Source organism: Ambystoma mexicanum, chromosome 5q, assembly GCF_040938575.1.
Source record: "Ambystoma mexicanum isolate Mex_15411 chromosome 5q, UKY_AmexF1_1, whole genome shotgun sequence".
In the NCBI taxonomy this organism is placed as follows: Eukaryota; Metazoa; Chordata; class Amphibia; order Caudata; family Ambystomatidae; genus Ambystoma; species Ambystoma mexicanum.
In genome coordinates, this window is record NC_090933.1 from 360,783,390 (window position 1) to 360,801,569 (window position 18,180).

General features: G+C 45.5%; 1 protein-coding gene across 3 annotated transcripts in view; it reads left to right on the top strand.

The window, feature by feature from the left end:
• Window positions 1-643: 643 nt before the first annotated feature.
• The window catches only part of LPIN2 (lipin 2), an 819,298-nt gene continuing 801,761 nt past the window's right edge, over window positions 644-18,180 (top strand). For 2 of the 3 annotated variants that reach the window (XM_069620856.1, XM_069620855.1), the window contains exon 1: window positions 644-766. The gene's annotated coding sequence lies outside the window, so the exon portion shown is untranslated. Of the gene's footprint in view, window positions 767-5,227; window positions 5,275-18,180 lie in introns of those variants that run through there. The other variant, XM_069620857.1, reaches the window with a different exon arrangement.

Here is an 18,180-nt window from a genome sequence, read left to right on the forward strand (position 1 = left end):
GCAGTCGTTTATGACTGTGGGCGGGGCATACATCTCTGGGTTTTTGATTTTCAAATGTTGGCAGGTATGCTCCAGAGGGGAGGATAACTAACTATATTCGCTGTTCTGTTCACTCAGGGCTGGCCATTGGGCCGGCTCTCGGCGGATCCGAGATCCGGCACCAGATGTGTAGGTGGATCTCAGGATCCAGCCAGAGTCAGACCCCCTAAACTCCGCCCCCCCTTGTGGGATCCCCCACCATTTTTTTTTCCATTACCACAACTGTCTAAACTGGTAGTCCCACTGCTGTGCCCAGCCCCACCCCATAAAACACATCTCCCCTGGGCAAATTGCCCATCTGCATGAGAAAACCCAAACAAGAACTAAATCCGCTTGTACTTAAGTAAATCTCACACCAGATGCACATTACAAACCCCCAAAATACATAGAAATACCCCCTTCCTAATAATGCCTCTCTGCATTAAAGTAACAATCAACAGGAGATAACATTAAGACTTAGCATAAACCAAATTCAAGCATCAAATAATCAAATACACGAAATGCGCTTTGCAACGGCGGAATCTCTCCGGCTCGTGTAACGCCATGCCTTCGCGCTGATGCCTTTCCGTTCCTGCAAAAAAAGATGACGTGAACGATGAAACCCACGTGATGCAGAGCAGCCCACGTGACGAAGTGGAGGCGGAGCGTTGCTATGGTCCGTTTCTCGGATGGACACTAGACACTGCCGTTTACGAAAAGCTCAATTCCTGATTCCAGGCAGCATAAGGTGAGTGTGCGCATCCGGCTCTTGCAGTGAATTTGATATGCATTTCTTTTAGCTTCCATTAACGCATACGTTCTCACCCCTTGGTTATATTGTTAAGAGGAGTCCTTTTGCAACCTCTACAGATGCACGTTGAAGCTGTAATTCCTTGTATTGTAGTTATCACATGTTGAAATTAAACGTTTCAAGTACGTGAATTTCTAAACATTTGGTTTTGAAATTACACAGGGCAGCCTGTTGTTCGTATCGTAGACACAGTAGCTGTTCCGAAGCTCGTTTACGGTACGGTAAAGGCTCTGCAATGCTCGCAGACGCAGTAACATCTGTGCAGCTACTACACAGACCCTGATCTGGTGTAAGTGACTACATATACATACTTGCCAACCCTATAGATTTAGGCAGTAGGCTACTGCTTTTGATGCAGCCCTAACGCCTACAGATTTCAGTGACAGGTCCTGTGTTAGGTTTTGACCTGCCCCTGTCCATGTGCAGTATGCTTGAGTCATACTTAGAATGTTAATGTGGAATGTTTATGCTGGAGTGTGCAAGAGAGTTCCAGGGTAATACAGTTGCGACCGGGCACTGAATGGACAAGGGGGCCGGTGGATGTCTCCCTTACCTATATTACCTGTTTTACTTCCCTTATGTACTTACCTGTGAACCTGACCTAGTAAAGACTTGTGAAACCCACCAGCGGCTCCCGCGTGCATATTTGACCCCAACCCCTAAACTTAACATTGGCGACGAGGATGGGATTTGGCTTTGACCTTGGGAAAGTTGCTCGAGATGGTTCTGCAAGTGAAAGGAGAAACGCTGAATGACAGCAAAGGAGATCTTGAGACAGAGGGCACATGCAGCACAGAGAAGCAGGCGGTGCACCACAGGAGACATCCACCGGCCACCCCATCCTGTCCCTTGGCTGGAAGGTGAGCATGCCCCTTTTCTGATAGAGCCGGGAAAAGACTGCAATTTTGATAATTTGGGGGCTGGCTTGCACCTTAATGGTGCAGTGAACATCAAGAGACTGGTATGGCCGGGGAAGCAGCTCTCTACACACCAATTTGGCACGTGTTTTCCCCAGTGTGTGAGCGCTACAATATGTATATGGCCAAAAGGTTGAGGGGGTGGTCCCTTGAACAAAACAATAGGCTACTGTGCAGCGTGCAGGAGCACCTACGGCTGGCAGGAGTTGGAAAGTGGTGCGGGTTGTGCCCTCCTTACAGGCAGCAAGGCGTAAATATCCAGGCACTTACCTCTTCTTTATTGGCTGCATTGATTTTGGGCCGTGGAGCGTGCGGTCCGGGCGGCCGTGTTCCCTACATGGTCCATGTGGCACTCAATGGCTCTTGTTGAGGCTGTTGCTCCTGGCGGCCTTGGGGTGACGGTTGGAGCGGAGCCGTCTGTCCGTGGCCGCTCTCACAATCAGAATGATGACGTCAAATGATTGCTGCGGGTGTTGGTGATGGTGGCTGGCGTAGGTTCTATTCTCCGTATTCCAGGACCTGGAAGCGCAGTGACCGCATTGCTTTCAGATTGACGAAGGTTTAAAGAAAAGGACCTTCTAACGTGAGATACGTGCTCTGCTTCCGTGTTCATATAGGAAACACAACGTTGGACATCGGATGTTTCAGCAGCCACTGTGAACTGTACAATCCCTTTATTCAGGTACTGCATGTTAAAGGAAAATTAAAAAGAGAACAACCTACGCAGTTCAGGTTCTGCAGCGCAGGATGTTATACCTAATGTCTCATTATGTGGGACTGGCTGACAAGCTCTATTTAGAAGATATGTCATTCTTTATGCTCATGTCCGTGTTTAAATGAAAACAGAGACACGCTACAGAGCTATTTGGAATTTCGGCCATGACTTTTGGAAACTTTATTGATTTGATATTTTGCATCCCAGACTGAATTGTCACATGTGCTAACCTTGCAAAGTGTTTTCCATGAACTTATCAGTGGGGCTCTGAGGACTTTAATGCTTGGATTAGGGAGGCGTTATTTTTGAATTGCATTATTTCCACTTTTGGGTCTGATTCGTTCCACTGATATGTTATGGGAAGGGCACAGTAATGTAACAATTTGAAGTAGCATTATGATCTGTGAGAGAGAGTCTGGTTTGGGAAATATGTGACATGGTTTGGCACATCAGGTGTCAGCAGTCTGGCATAGTAGGTGCCATTGGTTTGGCATAGGTTGTGCCATTGTGGGATATTAGATGCCATTGGTTAGGCATGTATTGTGCCATGGTTGGCATATTACGTGCCATTGGTTTGGCATAGGTTGTGCCATGGTTGGCATGTTAGATGCTATTGGTTTGGCATAGGTTGTGTATTAGTGCACAAGAAGTGCCATTTGTTTGGCACAGTTGTGCCACAGTTTGCTTTGGTGATGCCATTGTTTTAGCATAGTAGCTACACAAGTTGCATTGTAGATGCTTTTGGTTTGGTGCATGATGTGCACATGACGTCGCTGATTAGGCGTTAGTAGTACATTTGAAGTGTACAATTTGTGCCTTTGGTCTGGCATAGGATGTGCATTGGAGTTGCATATGAGATGTGTGCATGCCATTATGGGTTTGTGCTAGGCGCAATGTTGTGTAACACATCAATAGTAATGTGTTATGTGTCGAATTGACCCATGAAAAGGAAATGTAAATGAAATACTTGTCATGCATGGTATGTTAACAAACCATTTTTTTCCACACGTACACACAGATGAAATGTTTGTTTAACTAATTAATACCTTTGCCACATGTACGCACAGTATCTCTCTGCAAGCTTGAATTATGGTTCTATTCCGGGCGTATATTTTGTGTTAATGTTCACCATATTTAATGCTGAATTCGAGACTGTGTGGAGGTGTGAGTGGAGTTAGTTATCGGTTTGTGTGGGTCCTGGACAAGGGTCGGTCATATGGTTAAAATGTCGAAAATTGTTGATGGGGATAGTCCTGTCAAATTCATTTGTATTAGAACAAATCTACGCCTGGCATATGTGCTAGGTTTGAAGGTGTTTGTGCACATCTTTTAGTATGAAGTTAGATGATTAGATGGTTTAGCATGATACATGGTGGTTATGACTGATCGGTGAATGAGGGCTGGTTCCCTATTAGTTGATGTCTGTAGTGGGGCCCGCTACATAGTTGATATTGGTCCGAGGTTAGTGTTTAGCCGTTTTGAGCTAGAGAAAGGTAAAGTGAGGGCAGCAAATTTTGCTCTGAGCTATAGCTTGGTTGGTGAAAGTCATATTGAACAGAACTTAAAAGATCTGACCTATGTAGAATGCATGTGGTTTGTTTGTGTTCAGAGCAGTGTTGCATCTTCTCCCTGTGTTTCTTCCTATTGTTGTGTGGTATAAAGGGGGAAGATGTGTTAGGTTTTGACCTGCCCCTGTCCATGTGCAGTATGCTTGAGTCATACTTAGAATGTTAATGTGGAATGTTTATGCTGGAGTGTGCAAGAGAGTTCCAAGGTAATACAGTTGAGACCGGGCACTGAATGGACAAGGGGGCCGGTGGATGTCTCCCTTACCTATATTACCTGTTTTACTTCCCTTATGTACTTACCTGTGAACCTGACCTAGTAAAGACTTGTGAAACCCACCAGCGGCTCCCGCGTGCATATTTGACCCCAACCCCTAAACTTAACATCCTACTGCTTTTTACAGTGGAAAGTAATTTATGTCCTTCTAAGGCAGACTGCTTGAGACCAGCCCAGGACAAAGCATGCAACGCATTAATTAGTCTGTACAGTGGGCTAGTAGGTGATTACTTTGATTGGGCTCAGTCATTCCACCGACCTGTCAGCGACGTGACTCTCTCCTGCACTCTTGCCAGTACAACCCTTAGGTGAACCAGCAGTGAAAGCAAGTGGTAGAGTGTAACACCATTGCACAGCATCTGCCGTCAATTTGGTGTTAGCATTCAGAATGATACATTTATAACATTTCAACATCTTTCCATGTTGTGCTGTTTGTATTTTTGTATTTTCCTGTGATGTCATTGTTATGGGAATTGTTATTTTTCAAACTTGAAAAATCCTACTTTTTTTGGTCACAGAATGTTGGCAAGTATGCATATAGAATAATCAGGCCAGTTTCTTGACCCGGGCGAAGTGAGAGGCTGCGCGGGGCACAATTGGCCCAGTCATTGGAGGGTGAAATTTCCCAGGGTGTGGGGCGCGATTGTCGTGGGGAGAGTAGCCGCAGCACAGTAGTCGCAGCTGCTGACTGGCAGTCACATAGTACTTGCGTAACGTTATGGAAGTCAGAGGCTCTCTGAACTTTTGGGCCACTTGGGTTGGGGGCATAAAAGGGTGCCTTTCCTGGTGGCCGCCTGCCTTTGTAATCAAGCAGGAACAACCCACCACGGAGGGAAAAAAACGTCTGCCTTTGAGTGTTCCCGGCTTCCCACCCTGACACTCCAATTGCTTTCTACCCAGACCGGTGCGCAAAGAAAGAAGACTGCATTGCTTCCCTGACTCGCTTGTGTGCAGAACAACTCAGAAAGAATGTAGATACAGCTCGATGCTTCTGTTGACATTTTTTGAAAATGTTCCTTTAAACTGTGTACATAGCATTCGGCTGGTGCTCAAACAGTAGTTTGCATAGTTCAGAGTGCGCTCTGTACAAGAACGGGTACATGGGAATATTTTGTTTTACACTTTCCTAGCCCTGATTTATTATTAAAAAATCCAATGTCCAAATGATAATTATGTGTTATTATATAGCATTTACACTTAAGCGCTTTATATAGAACAAATAGACATACAATATCTCCCAACCTGTTTTGGCACTCATTAATCGACCTCAGAAGGATGAAAGGCTGAGTTGAGGTGTTTAGGAACAGACTAAATCAGTGACTCACCCCCATAAGTGTGTCTGAAATAAACTTTTAATGAGTCTAGCAATTATTGTATAGAATTCCAGAAAGACAAATTATTTGTTATTTCTATTCTTTCTTGTATAGGGTCACTGCTCAAAGTGTTACACTTTTGGAACCCCCTATTTTTTTTTTTTTTTAGAGGCCTGAACAAAAAAGCTAGCACTCCACAAATAAAAAGCCACATGGCGCTGGCCACAGCCCTTGAGCTTATATATATTTTTTTAAACGTATTTAAAAAAACCAAAAATGGAGTAGCAAGGGAGGCCACAGGGGTCACAACTGTGGCCCCTGGCGCCCCCCAAATGATGTCTCTGGTAGGAACCTCCTCCCTTTTCCGCTTTGTGGGTCCGCCCATGACTGTGCGGGGGGGTTGGAACTCCCCTCTAACTGTGCGCAGTTGAGCCTCCTCCTCGGGTTTTAAATGGCCCTCCTCCTGGCCTTGGTGCCAGGATCACTCTGGCCTGAGCCCGACCAAATGGCCTCTCCCTTATTCTTCCTTGCCCACCACGGATGTAGATGGACTCTTTAGCCCTCTATTCGGCCTCAGGTTTGGCCTGGGGAGGCCAGGGCCACACCGGTCACTTGTCTCCTATGCGTGGTGCGCCTCTTGCTCCCTTGTCTCCCTTGCGGTGCTTCTGGATCGGGGTGCGCTGGCTGAGGCACTATATGCCTTTCCAAAATGTACCTCAAATGGGCCTCCAGCTGCCCCGGCTATAACGCCACAGGGCCTCCCCTGGTCCTTTCTGCAAAATGCTGGCTTCAAAGCTTGGGCAGGGGCCTTCCTGCCAGGTTCCCCCACTCCTTAACATCACTCTGCTCAAAGCTGGTGGTCACTTCCTGCTGATCACTGCCTCCACTGGCCAGCCTCTGCCTGCTTGCACCCCTTCCTTGGACCAGGGCACACGCTGACCTGTGATGGTTCTTCCCCAAGGAGGATCAAGGGGGAGTCGAGCCCCTCATGGTCGCCGCCTTCCTGCCTCTTCGCTCTGCCGCTATAGGTGCTCTTATCCGCTGCGCAGCTCTAAGCAGTGAGCTACGGTTATGGTCCCTCTGGATGTCTCTGATGAGATGCTGTTTTGCCGGGGTGGCTTGGTCCCGCCTCGATCTTCCCGCTGGTGCTCGCCACCAGGGGAGCCCCTGCTCCACGAATCCAGCACCATGTGGGCCTCCAATATTGCAGGCAGCTCCTTCCTGATGGCTGCTTTCTGCCACCCCTCCACGCAGCCGCACTGGATCCTCGGCCACCCTGCGTCTCCCCGAGTGGTTCTTCTTGCTCGCGGTCTGCGAGCGGGTCTCTCAGCTTGCCCTGCACTGGCTGCGGGTGTAGTGCCCCCGCACCTCAGACACCGTGGAGACAAAGGCCGTACACCTGCCTCTGCAGAAGTCCCCCAGCAATCCGGCCTGTTGCACTCCACCACTGCAGCCTACACTGATAAATCCTCGCCTGAGGAAGGCTCTTTTAATCTATCTTTATTGTCTATGGCCCCGGGGGGGTGAGAGCTCCACGATCACGCTGCTCTCACCTCGGTGGCCATCTTAGAATCCCAGTCACGATGCACTTTGTAATGGGTATTCATCATAGATGCCAGTACAAAATGCTGTGGCTTTTTAATTTTATTTTTTTTAAAGTATATGTGCTTTCATGTGGCTGCACTGGCATTTTGGGGCACCCAGTCTAGCCATACTTGCTGTGGCATGTTTTACTGTGATTGTATGACAAAACAAGCATGATGAGTGTTATTATGTGTCTAGGCTGGCATTTAGGGCAGCCAGTCAAGCCATTTCTTACTGTGGCATGGCTTTTATCACTATCAAGGGTAAAGCGAACCTGATGAGTATTATCACGCATCTAGACTCGCCTGCATTGTGCAGCCAGTTTGGACATATTTTCTTGTTGTGAAAAGACATTTTTAAAGGCAAAGCGAACAGGAGTGTGAGGCAAAGCCATGGCTTTCTTATACTATCATTACTGGCATTACAGATAGTATACAGTTGATTTGTACTGCACCGCTACCACCCAGGTGCAGTCTCCAGGTGCTCGCGTGGATCTGCAAAAAAGTGGGGTGGGGGTGTTAGTGGGGGAAAAAGGTGAGAGGATAGGTTCAGAACCAGGAGGAACTGACGTCTGTGAGTGTTTTGCATTTGGTCACTTGTGCATGGCCTTGTGCATTGTAACCGTATGGGTAAGATTCCATGCCTTGGGTTTGTGGTAGTGTTGTGTGGTTATGATGGGTTGGTCGTGTGCACTGGTTAGATAGTGTCCATAAAGGATTCAGAGTCACAGGTGGTCATAGCTGTAAGGTAGTTCGGCATCTTGGTGTGTTGCTACATTTTAGATGGTATTGGGCTATGTGGGTGGTTCACTCTGGATATCGGCATAGTAATGGTTCTCTGTATGCTTATGAGTGTGGCTAGTCCAAGATCTGGTATAGAGACATCAGTTATGTAGGCAGGAAGAGAAGAGGGTTAGTAAAGACGGGCAGTTTGTTGTGGTCTCTCTGGGCGGGGCCCTTTGGATGACGCTTGACGGTATCTAGCCAGATTTTTGTTTGCGGTTCTTTGGCCCCTCTTGTCTCCTCTGTAGTTGTTTGTCTGCTGTGTTGTTGCTGATGTCCCTTCTTGGTTGTCATTGTCTGCTGAATAGCCAGGTTTTGAGCAGTTTCCTGAAGGTGATGTGGTTTTCTGTGGTTCTAATTACTTTTGGCATGTTGTTCAGGTGTTAGCAATTAGACCTGAGAATGCTTTTATGACGAATTTCCTTTTTTCGTGGTGTTTTGCCTCTATTTGTAGGTCGTTGCTGGATCTTCATTCCCTTCCTGAGCGATACCGACTAATCTTGTCTTGGAGGAATTCCGCTCCTTGTCTGTGCAATGCTTTGTGGGCGATGCAGAGTGCTTTGAATTTAATGCGCTTTTTTACTGGTAACCAGTGTAGGATTTTCAGTGCTGCAGTGATGTGGTCTCTTCTGTTTAGTCTTAGTAGGATCCTGGCTGATGTAATTTAAGTGCCCTTTTACTCCTGGGTCTGGTGCGCTATATAAAATAAATAAACAAAAAGAAACAAATTTTAGACCCTTTGGGGTTTCTTGGTGTCTTCCTGGCATTCCTAGGTAGAAGCTGTTTGCGTAGGTAGTTCTTGTGAGTATCAGGGATCTGAGTAGTTGTAGGAGGAAGAAGCATTTTTTTGGCCATTGCGTTGACTTGCGGTTCCTGTGATAGTCCGTTGTACATGAGTATTCCTAGGTTGTTTACTACATTGGTAGTCTCTGGTTGCGTTCCCACGCCGATTGGCCAGTCCAATTGTGGGTTCCCTCCGTCGAACCCTGCGGGTGAGAGCATTATTTCCGTTTTTGCCGGGGTTCAGTTTGCGGTTGTTCGTTGTCATCCAGTTGTATATGTCTGTGAGGCAGTTGTTGAGGGTTGTTTGTTCCTGTTTTCTGTTTGTTTTCACAATCAGTTGTGTCGTCTGCGTAGTTGTAGGTGGTAAGTCCGTAGGATTGAATGATTTTAATCAGTGGGCACATGTAGATGTTGAAAAGTAGAGGGGAGAGGCTGAAACCCTGTTGGACTGCGCAAGATATATTTTTGGTGTTTGAGGTGAACATTGGTAGGTAGGTTCTTAAGGTGCGGTTTGCTAGGAATAAGGTAATCCACTTCAGTGCGGATTCCTGCATGCCACTTTCCATCAATCTTTTTAATAGAGTTGCATGGCTGATTGTGTCAAAAGCTGCTGAAATGTCCAATAGAAGGAGAGCCGATTGGGCGTCGTCTGCATTTATTTTCAGGTCGTCCCACATCGATAGAAGTGCTGATTCTGTTCCTCATCGGTCTGAAGCCAACTTGTGATTGGTTGAGTATTCCATTTGTTTTGATGTGTTTAAGATGGATTTTGTAGACTTGGTTCTCCAGGATCTTTGCTGGGTAGGGCAGGTTGGCTATCGGTCCGTAGTTGCTTGGGTCTTTGACCTTTTTTTTTTTATCAGTGGTTTGATGTATGCTGATTTGAGGACGGTACTATTCCTCTTTTGAGTGATAGTCATTAGGTTCCGGAAAAGTGTCGCTGGGGTTCTGTGGTTGAGGATTCCTTTGAAGACGTCCGAGGGGCAGGAGTCCCTTGGAGATCCTGCAAGTTTGGTGTGCTTGATCAGTGTAGCGAAGTTTCCTCTGTGATTGGTTCTAGGTAGAGTTTTTCCTTAATCTGTGTTTCATCTGGTGTCTCTGGTACAGTGGTTGTATTTGCCCCGGCTAGGTTGATGGTCTCCTGTATTGTCTATCTTTGTTCTCATGTGGTTGGTGATTTTGTCACAAAGTGTTTGTGTAGGGGTGATAGAATTTTAGCAGGAAGAGGTTTTTTTATCTCTGATTTTTAAGAGTTCTTTCTTTGAATTGTTTGCCGATTCTATTCTTGTGGCGTAGTAGAGTATATTTAGTTATTTTATTTATTAATTGTTTTGCTTTGAAGACTGTTGCTTTGTACAGTTTGAGTTGTCTTTGGTATTTTATTTTGTATTGCCTGGTGTATTATTGTCTCCATTTTGCTTCCATTTTGAGGTTGTTTTTTGGAGTTTTTTTCAGTTCTTCTGTGAACCATTTTGCTGCCAGTTTTTTTGGTGTTGCTTTGAATGTTTTAGCTGGTGCTAATTAGTCAAGGGCCTTGGTGATCCAATTGTTGAGTGTGTCTTCTGTTGTATCTGTTTGTATTGGTGAGATCTCTTTTGCCTAGGTTGTCGTGGTGGGTTGATAGCATGGCGGCCTTGTCCGCTAGTTTTGTTGCAAAGTTGGGGTTGTAAGAAGATGGCCTCTGTAGATCAGGAGGAATACTGTGTTGGATTGGTTGTTGAGTTCTATCTTGATAAGAAGGGATTCATAGTCTTCCGCGTTGGTTGTGATGATTCGGGATGCTTAGGCGTTTTTTTTTTTGTGTGTGTGTATAATTGCGATTCCGCCTCCTTCGGTTTTTTCTGTTGGCATTTATTCATTTATAATTGTTGGGTATTGCTTCGTTCACAATGGCTTTATTGTTGGCTGATAGCCAGGTTTCTGTAAGGAATAGCACGTCTGTGCCTCCTTCGCTTAGGTCATTGATTTATCTTGAGTATTTTGCCATGGATCTAACGTTGAGGAAGCTGCAGTGTAGTTTGCTTGATTTCCCTTTCGTGTTGTTGTTAGTATTTGTTCTGACCAGTGGTTTGTTGGTTGGGTTGCCGTTCCAGGTGGGTTTTTCCTGGTTGAGACTTTTGGGTGGGGTGGTTCTTTGTTGGTTAGTCTCTTTGTCGAGTAGACCTGATAAGGTTTATGGCGGGGTTGGTTTGTTCCGGGTGGTAAATAGGGTACCTACCCCTCTGTTGTTCCAGTCTTGGTGATATAAGGGGTGTAGAGTGTGATGGATTCCAATTTGTCCCTTGTTCTGGTTGGGGTATTGTCCATGGTGGAGGCCGCGTTGGCATGGTTTATTAGTTGTCATCTTCCGTTTGGTGTCCTGGTTGGGTCTGCATTCGTGATGCTTGTTGGCTGTCTGTTCGTTGTTGCTGTGCTGTTTTTGTTTATCACGTTGTCGTATGTGGGCAGGTAGTGAGCATTGCAGTCTGTCTTTGCTCTGTTATTTGTAGGTCTCCTTGGGCCATCTTAGATGTTTGTCAAGTTTTTTGGGGTTGTGGGATCATGTGGGTTGGGATTTCTTATTATTTCTGTTGTCTTTTCTGGCTTCTTTTTTTTGTGGCGAGGCATGGTGTGTGGGTTGTGTTTCTTAGAGGACGTCCTCTTCCGATAGGTGTTTTTCCTGGTCTTTTGGGTTTAGTCTTTGCTGTTTGAGGTTTGTTGTTGCTTGCATTTGGTAGGTTGTGGGTAGTAGAGACCTCGGTTGATGGGACTTGGTGGTTCTGTTTGTTTATTGCTTCTTTCTTTTTTGGATCCTTTGTGTTTTTTCTTTTTTTTACCCTGGTGTTACTTTTGGGTATGGTTTTTGGTTTTGGGAGTCTGACAAACTCCATAGGCATCTACTTTTTGTATGGTGACACACAGCACCTTTAGTGCAGTGTCACTGAAAAATCCTTTACATTTCTCATAAGGTTTAAAATACCTTTTCTTAAAACTACTGTTCCCAAGACTAGTAAAGTGAAATTGACTTTACTTACCTTTTCTCTTTGAGGTTCCAACACACGCTATTTTATGTGGAGTGCTTGGGGGTTACCTAGTATCCCCTTATCCTACATTATCATGTAACATTTTTATCAAAGTGGCCCCTGTCTTCTTTTTTCGCCATTTTCTGTTTGTGAGGTCTTTCTTGGGTTTTACCATGTGCGTCGAAACAGATTGGAGCCCTTTGTTTGTCTTGTCTTTGGCGGGCTTCAGCCCGCCTATGGCTCCAGTGTGTCTGGAAGGATAGGATGTGAGGGAGGGTCCCGAAACTCTCGTCCTTTTTCTCTAGGAATGCCTGTATGCAACCAGTCCTATTGGCTGACTGGCTGGCTGTCGATTTCAGGACAGCCAAGCCACCGTGCTGTCTGATTGACAGTGCATGAATGGGAGAAACCTGCTTAAAAGGCGAGGGTTTTGGGACTAGAGGCAGAGTCGACCACTAGGAGAAACACCCGAAGAAGAAACGAAGCTTGCTGCATCCTCCTGGTCCTTTGAATTGCCCGGTGAAGCCTTGCTGCTGTGCTGAAACTCCTTTTTTCAATTTGACAGAGAAGCTCCGGAATGGACGACTTCTCCTCTTGGGTTAATGGGACCAACTAACCCAGAGACTAACTCCACTGGACCATCTTCCCTGTCTGGCTGCACTTCTTCATTGCTGCAAAAACTGAGTGCCGGGGGTCGAGTAATCTGTAGTCGAGTGAAACGTCTGAAATCCGGCTAGAAGTTCCAGGAGTCTCCTAAGGCACCTCCAGAAGCAAGACAACCAGAGCTCGAGTCCCCTCGCCAGAGTGCAGGACCCAAGAAGTGAAGGAAGCCCAACCGGTATCTGAGATCCGCGATGGTGATGTTTACTAAGCGCTGAAACCGCGAAGTGCTGCTGAACCGAAAAGAGCCCGTAGCTGCCGACTACCTCCCAAGTACCGCAGCAGGAGCCCTACAGATGTCCTCCCTCTTGTCCCCATGGCTAAGGCTCAGGAACACGGGGGTCTGTATCGCTGGACCACTCTTCTTTAAACCAGAGGTACTGTTTAGACTTGGGGTACTTACCTCACTGTCTTGTAGCCATGCTTTTCTCAGTTGGGAATTGCAGTGGCTTACTTCTATAGTTTATTCCAACTCTGTTTTCACAGGCTTAACTGCTTGTGACCCTACACGTGATTTTGGAACAAACTCTCTAACTTTGTGCAAGACTTTTGATTCTAAGAAGTGCCTCAGCTCCATAGACTGTTTCAAATTGACTTTGGCTGTCCTGGCTCCCTGCAGACTCTTCTAGCCCATTGGCTTTGATATTGTTTGTCCCTCATAGGTGGTAACTTGTTTTAGAATGTTACTGATAGGAAAGGCTTGTCTAGATTTCATTGGAAGATTTAGTTGTCCTCGCATATACAAAGACCCTGTTTAACCATTTTCCTTCCTTTAACCTTTCCTTTCTGCAACCTCAGAATCTGCAAAGATATAAATGCCATTACTGTCCTTGTGATTGAAGTCTCCCCAGGGGGTAGGAATTGTGTGAGAAGCATATCCAAAGATTATCCACTAACTTGCTCTGATTCTGAAAAGTAATTTTAAAGTATATTTACATTGTTACATGAATTGCCTTTCTAAAGAACGCTTATTTAAAAATTGATGTTAATTAAATAAATATTTATAACTGAAACTTTGAGTGTAAGTGTTACTTGGCTACTTGTATTTACGGATTTCATTTGTACAGCTCACAGTTATCCCTCTTGAGATAGGCTTGGCTGCTCAGTCACACTACCAACCTGTGTAGTACAGACCTATACCCTAAGGTGGGTTACCTAATACCAAGCAGATAAGTGTTGTGTAGTCTCACACAGTGGGACTACACCAATTCTTCCATAACTAGTCAGCATGGAAATGTATTGATTGTGAGGGTGCTGGGTTCCTGCTTTTGACTGGGATGGCAAAGGATTCTCACCAGGAGGTGCATGCTATGTTTAGGCCTCTTTCTTCCACTTTGGCCCAACATAGTCTCAAGCTTTACCCTTGCCACAGTGGGGGGGTCATTCAGCATAAGTGCAACTAAGCAAAAGCGGAATGACAGTCTGTATTGGTCCGCATATCATCCTACAAACTCTGATGTTCTGAATTAATCAGTAAGTCGTCCCCAAATCATCAAGAACAAACATGTTTCATGGCAATGCTCTTAAAGTAATCAGCAGGTCATCCCAGAATCCTTCTCAAATCATCGGGGACAAACGTGCAATCTCTTGAAGTGATCAGCAAGTCATCCTTAAACCATAAGGAACAAAGAGTTTTCTAAAATAGGGATGATGTTAGCATATTCATTAAGTCATTCTAAGCTCATCCCCAAATCGTCACCCACCATTCTGAGATATGTGCTCATGACTTTAACAGCGTGATGACGTCTGATGATGTGGGAATGACTTCTAGTGTAGCTCGATGATCATCAGATGACCTGTGGATGGTCTCTTAAAGTCATCCTTTTACCCACTGATGTTGCATGCCTACACCCCAAAGACATCCATACTAAGGCCGAGTACTGCATGGCTGAGGCACGAACATTGATAGGGGTGTAGTTACTGGATTCGCTGGTCCTCCTATCCTTCTACTTTGAAATTGCCAAAAGATGCAGAGATAAATAGGACTCCTCAGTGAATGAGGCGGTCCTTAACAAATAAGTGACGACCATGTAACTTAACAAATTTAATTTATTTTCATCCGTAGAATTAATTCCATTCTCCTGTGAACAAAACTAACACGAGTTGGCCTGTAAATGGTATTACCCAAATTGTTCGAACACAATTGTTCGAATTACCTAATTACCTAATTGACCGAAAGTCAAGGGTCCGAATTGACCTTTGCACAATTGACCGTATGTGTGTGTGTGTGTGTGTGTGTGTATATATATATATATATATATATAATGGGGGGGTTGCGGGGGTCCCACCGCATATATGTAACAATTGACCTTCACAATTGGGTCAATTGTGCAAAGGTCAATTCTAATTCGAACAATTGTAGTTCGAACAATTCGTATACAACCCTGTAAATTCCCACGTGCCGCACATATGCATGTTTTGATCTTCCTCAGGTGGCCGCCACGTCAGTGCACAATGTTCAGCTCGCGGGCAGGTGCTGTGATGCTCCTAAGCGTCCACATATCCCTCAACATTGACTGTTTTTAAACGGTGTCTTTTGCTTCATGCTACTTCTTGGAATCTTGTTACCACCCTGGTAGTGTTACTGAGTTTTCAATCTCGCTCCTCTGCCAATTGCATGGTCTGTTGGCGCCTTGGCGGATCGGAAAGACACCCCTGAACATGGCTGTAATTAACCATTAACAGGTTAGGTGCTTGGAACACCTAGATTTCGTGCCCGCTCACTGCTTTGAGGGTAGTTTGGCAGAAAAGCCTCCTTCCTGTCGGGCTCAGGAGGGGAGTGGGGAGGGGGGGGAGGGGTTGATGCCGGTTGTTTGAAATGTGCTGGCGGCACACAGGCACATATAACACTGGGAAGCACCGTGAATTCCGGGGTCATCGCTCTTGAACAAAAGCCTGCCTGTTTCTCGAGGAAGGCTATCTTGTTGGAGTAGCTTCTGTGCCAAGGAAAGGTTGTTTTATTTTTTGGAACTTCCAGCAATGCTGAATGAATGGGAACGTTCCAGGAAAGCCTTGTTTTTTGAGTCTGTAACTTGATTCCTTGATGCTCATTCGCTTACACTTTCAAAGTGCACAGCATTTTACGGATGCATTAAGCATTCACTGATTGCCATTAAGAGTGCACGCAACGGATTGATAGTTCACGTTAGCACCCGGTGGAGTTGACGGCGGCCTCCCGCTTCTGAGGGGGCCTGAGCAGGGGCTTTACCTGACTGGCTGGGAGGCAGGCTTGGACTGGCCTATAGGGCAATAGGGCAATGCCCGAACCAAAAATGCAAAATGCCAGTGTGGGCCACTTTTTTGCCCATTGTGGGCCAGTTTGATGAGGCGCTTCACTATGCGGCTAGTAGTTTTGACCCCTTATTGCCGAATAAATATTCTTTAATTCGCATCGTATTAAAACAATTATTTTAAAACTCGCACTTGGGGACTATTTAAACAATCTGTTACAAAGGGAATGAATTGCCATTTGCAGCTGTGGGCCACTTTTTTCATTGGTGCACGAGGCCCTTTTGTGCCCCAGTCCCACCCACACCCCTTTGCTCGGGCTTCTAACTAACTGGCATGATCGTTACCTGGCCTGGTAAAGCACTTGTCCGTCAGGGTTAACTGATTAAATCAAACGAACGCTTGCAGTCAATTTTGACAAACCGCCACCAATCCATTTACTTCTCTTTGGTGTCTTCCTTGAAATATTGTTTTTTGTATTTAATCATACGAGGGGTTTTATGGCTATCCTTGAAACTGCAATTGTTGTGTCAATATTTTTTGGGTGTTTGAATAAAATGTACCTGGATAATGCCAGACAGGTTGCCATGATACCCTTTCTATGAACGGAGTTATGAAGTGGGTGAAGTGGCTAATGTTTTTAACCAATACTAACACTTGGTGACTTCCAAGTGGCAAATGATTCTAGTGACAAAGATGTCCTCTTAGGTGTCCACGTCTTGGCGGCAGTATGTTATATTTACGGCTTGTAAGTTCAAGGCTAATACAGTATTTGTTTTGTCATGTAAAGTATGTTTTTTTTACTGCAGGCGTCTCTACACAGGCCAAAACCTGCAGTTCTTTCTGGAACCTTCCTTGTTTACCTGACACTTTGAATTGCAAGGAAGATGTGTGTGGCAGCAGGCAAGGCTAAGCTACAACAGCACTCTTCCCTTTATTCTTAATCTGACAGCTCTGTGCACTTCAGAAGAGCAGGCAGCCTCTAGATGGGCGTGGTTGGGGACACCGAACATTGCAAGAGAAAGCTCTAAAGACAGTGGCACTAACAACCTACACCGTGTGGGGAGAACATATAGGCTGAAACTGGTTGGAGGTTCACCCACTCCCTCCCTATTGGGCAGAGAGAGGGAAGGGGGGGGTAACGTTCCAGAATGTTCTCCGTAGCTATATCTGCTCAGGGACGGTGGCAGCATACTGGCTGGCTGCAGAGGGCTATTTGGATGTACCTCAAGGCGAAAGGGGCACCTCCCCGGAGTCTCCTGAAGATGATTTGGTGGAGGCTTCACTAGTGGCAGCTCAGTTTGGAGTGCATCACAATATTGGTGGTCCTAAGTGGACCATTGAGAACTGTTTAGATTGATGCTATCTCCAGGTGCAAGAGCCACCTAGTCGACTATCCACACATGGTCGCCCAAGGCATAAAGGTTGCATAACAATTTGCTATGCAATTCTGTAGGTTTGCTAATTAAATTGAGACTTGTGTAGCACAACTAGCTATTTAAAATACCTTGTTCAATAAAGGCACAGCTAACCCTGCATTCCTCTCTTGGCCTCAGAGATCCACCCACCTTCTTTTATCTGCTCCCTGCAAGTTCAAAGGGGTTTATGGCGATTGTGCAGCAGTAATTGTCTCCTCCGCTCTCAAGTGCCAAAGGCCTGTGTGGGAGTGCCAGGCAAGAACCAGCTAGGCAAGAAGCATTCTTTTTCAAATCCCAAACCAGGAGAAATCGGGATGATGTTTTTATCAAGCTAACTATATCCTGCCTGGCAAAGAACAGTATGTTAACTATTTTTTTTTTTTAAGACAGTCCCCCCAAATCCATTCCAAAAAATGAAAGTTGTTACATGATGCAAAATTACATTAGTGATACTTTAAAACACTACATTGTATCCATGTTTTTCAGTAAAGTTTAGGTTAGTGCATCTAAATCCCAGTGTAAGATAGATTTCATTTAGTTGTCAATTTGATGTGAATTTTGCATCATATTGATGAGAACGCTTTTGCAACTGTGCATTATCACAGGGCCCAAATGTTTTTGATGGCAAACCTAGTTCTGTGACCTGCTGATTGCATACATCTGTGCAGCTGGTGCTCAACCCAGGAACGGATCCCAAACTCCTTGACACATATTAACACCCTTTTGCTTTATACCAGCCATCTTGAAAGTGAGATGGCTGCAAAACTACAATATTACACATAGTTTTGCCCAGTTCTCTGCCTGCTATGCCATCCACTCTGCTTATTCACTTACTTTCTTTCCTCTCACATAATGAATACACAAAGCTAACTAGATATTTACGAAAAGTAGCTATCAATAGTTCCATCCAGTCTGTACATCTACAGATGTACTGCAATAGCATACAGTGTAGTAGCCTCCAGAGCTCGCTTTGCTCTCCCATTATGATTGCATTATTTGTGAGCACCTGCAGGAGATCTGGCCAATCCGGAGGATGGGAATGCAAGTGAAATCTGCAAGTAGTGGCCCACATTTCAATGCCGGTCCTCTGCGCCTCGGCCCAGCCTT